Genomic DNA, 3,661 nt, shown 5'->3' with positions numbered 1-3,661 from the left:
TGTTTCAGAGATAACTTCTGGTAAACCTTCCGGGATGTAATGTCGTGGTCCATGAAACTCTTCAGCTCCTAACGATTCGTCCAGAGCTGCGCTGGACATCTTCAGAGGGGTGTTTCTCCTCCGGTGAGTCAGTCGGCAAGACTCACCGGAGGAGAAACACCCCTCTGAAGATGTCCAGCGCAGCTCTGGACGAAACGTTAGGAGCTGAAGAGTTTCATGGACCACGACCTTACATCCCGGAAGGTTTACCAGAAGATATGTCATCCGGTCGTGAAAGCTTTCATACTATGATCAGAGATAACTGCCATCCCTACCGCAGACCAGTCCGCTATCACGCTCGCTGACACTTTTCACTACGTGTGGACACCGACGACTGCTTGGTGGACCCTAATTAGCTGCACTGACAGGGTACGGGCCAGCGGTAGCGGTCAGGACAAGTGAGTAGAGGTCTGCCAGGCGGACCGAAGCATCCAGGCCACAGACCCGACCAGAGATCCACTGCCCACACACAGGTGTATGGGTCGGGGCAGACACTCGCCGAACGGGTCGGCGGACACGTCTGTATCAAGTCGGCAGGGGGTCAGACGTGGGGCGTTGCCTCTCACCGCAGATGAGCTCTGGGGATGGCATGGGGGTGGGGGTTTAGTTGAGGGTGAGAAGGGGTGGGGGTGGGGTGACATGTCTGCTGCCTGGCTCTGCGGGCTGGCCCGATCTGTGTACTTTTATCTCTTCTCATTGACAGATTTTGAAGGCTCTCACGCGGCATCTGCATAGAACTAATGACGATAAAATGGTAAAGGAACTGATAGGAAGAACGAAGACAAAAAGAGAAAAGAAAATTGGTTAGCGTCGCTGTCTTTAGATCACGGGGTTCTGGGTTTGATGTTCGGTCACGTCAGAGATTTTGGTTCAAATGGCTCTGAGCACTATGGGACTTAACTTCTGAGGTCATCAGTCCCCTAGAACTTAGAACTACTTAAACCTAACTAACCTAAGGACATCACACACATCCATGCCCGAGGCAGGATTCCAGCCTGCGACCGTAGCGGTTGCGCGGTTGCAGACTGTAGCGCCTAGAACCGCTCGGCCACTCCGGCCGGCGTCAGTTATTTTGTTCGTTTGAGAATAGGGTGTTTGTGTTGTTCTCATCGTTTCAGCTGATCTTCATCAACCTGCAATTCGCCGAAGTGGCATAAAACAGAAAGACTTGTACCAAGCAGTCGAACAAGCCCAGACTGTATCTCTGGCCAATAACGTCAAACAATCATTTCATTTCACTTCTCATTCAGTTATTCCTCATCTATGGCATTTAAATTGCTTTCAGTGTCTCGACTTTACCCCTCTGACACTGTTCTTTGGTCATCACATAGTATCATCAATAAGGAATCCTTAAGGTCATTTCTTCGTCGAAGTGCCAGATGGTCAACTCCTAAAAAAGTAAGACACGATGTGGCAGAAGAAAAGGCGAATAACATCTCAACGTAATTAAGGAAACGAGGGACTAATGATGTCACTGTTTATTTCCTTAACCACCTCCCCTCTTCCCAACAAAGTAACGAACCAATCAACAGAAAATGGTTCAAATGGCTCTAAGCACTATGGGACTTAACATCTGAGGACATCAGTCCCCTAGACTTAGAACTACTTAAACCTAAGGACATCACACACATCCATGCCCGAGGCAGGATTCGAACCTGCGCCCGTAGCAGCAGCGCGGTTCCGGACCGAAGCGCCTAGAACCGCACGGCCACACTGGCCGGCAACCAACCAACAATCATGAGTGCTTGTGCCTATTTATCTGTTATACCACAATATTGCGTGCGTCCTTTCCTGTGTCTAGAGAGTGGAATGAAGCGTGAAGAGATTTTCTGATGTCAACAGTGATGAAAATGAGTATGACAGTACAGAAAATATGCTCCCATACGTTTCCTACATAAATCTTGTGATCGTCATCGCCCAGAAAACATTCTCTCGTGGCATGAAACGCTCAAATCCTGGATGCGTGGTGTGACGGGACAATTGGAGGGCCTTCAGCTGAAAATCACATTCGAACTTGGCGAATCGTTCTCAGGATACTGTACATCGACATTCGTTTATTGTTCTTCCTGTGTACCGAGCGAAGTTACCCAATGGTTAAACAGCTGAAGTCACATCTTTGAGGAACTGAGCTGAAACCCTCATCAGACCATCCTCATTCAGATTTCCTACTTTCCCTCTAAATGGGTTACGGCGAATGTGGAGACGTTTCCCATCTTGTGCTCCATTTTCATTACTTCCTCGTAAATCAGCCCTAATTTCCTTCGTTCCTCCTTCGTGGTACAAAACTGCTCTTATCAGTGGGATCCACAGCCCTTGCTTCCACTGGACACAGTGATATAACTAGACTGAAATCGTGACTCTTGTATTAAATCAAAGATCGGTTGCAACCACTCGATGCGTTCCAGCCAGATGAGAACTGCTTTGAAATCTACGACCTAAATAAAATTCGACGTAATGTAACATAAGACACTTTCTCCCGATACATAAAGTTGCCTGAACTTAATCGTAGCTTTCTCCACCGACCTTATAACTTTTATTTATATTATCAGCTTTCTTCGTGTGGTTCAAGTTTTCGTTTTAGGTTTCTTTTTTTAGAAATCATCCACAGCTCATTAAAATCTACTGGAACCCAGAACCACCTCCTATTCACAGTGACAAAACAGGTTTTCTTTCGTTCGCATTCGTAGCTGAGCAATCAGCGCAGCTGATAGCCATAAGGGAGACCCCGCGTTCAATTCCCAGTACTGTCAAGGAACTTTTCTTAGTGGGAGGACTGGTACGGTCTGCACCGAACCTCGTGAGGCTACCAGAGGAGCTACTCGAGCGATTAGCAGTGTTTCCAACTTCAAGAAACCTGAAAACTACATGCCCCTCCATTCTGCTGTCGCCATTGGTGGAGGAAGACATTATGGTCAGCTGTGGCGAATTTGGCCCGGCTAGGCTTATAAAGTTTTTGTGGGTGATAGCTTCCATAAACCAATCCTGCAAAGCTTGAGATGGGAGTACTGCTCATCTTAATTTCGACATTTTTCGGAGGAAAGTCTTTTGAAGCAATTCATCTATTCCAATCGAAGCACGAAATCACAATATCTCGAGTCTGATAACTAGTTTCACTTAAGACGATATTCAGTGTGTAAAGATTTGAGTGATGATATTTCTGTTGGTAACTGAGGACGGTGTCCTGAACAACATTACATCAGTATTTACGCACTTCATTTGCAGACTAATAATTATAGCTACTAGGAGAAGGGTCTTTTTGGGTTAATTAGTATCTCCAAGTACATGTGGCGAGAGCAAGCCACTAATGCTTATTTTTCCCTGGGCAACAGCTCAGGTGTTGAAATGTGGACACATGGACGCAAAACGATTTGTCTATAGTGTCAGGCGTGGTCCACTTAGTGTTGCAGATATGGCCATGCGGGAAACATCAGGTCGTAAAGTTTGTGACGTGTTTGTGGGAAGACTGATCAGTGCAGAGAAAAAACAACAAACACATTGATGAGTGTACTTATGAACGTACTACATATAAAAATAACCTCACTTATACCAGTTTTACCCTGTATATAAGTTAAATCATCGATAAAGATACATCAAAAACTCGTGCATTACTTTACCTAGACAA

The sequence above is a fragment of the Schistocerca serialis genome, chromosome 6 (genome assembly GCF_023864345.2).
Source record: "Schistocerca serialis cubense isolate TAMUIC-IGC-003099 chromosome 6, iqSchSeri2.2, whole genome shotgun sequence".
Taxonomy (NCBI): Eukaryota; Metazoa; Arthropoda; class Insecta; order Orthoptera; family Acrididae; genus Schistocerca; species Schistocerca serialis.
This window is presented reverse-complemented; position numbering follows the sequence as displayed.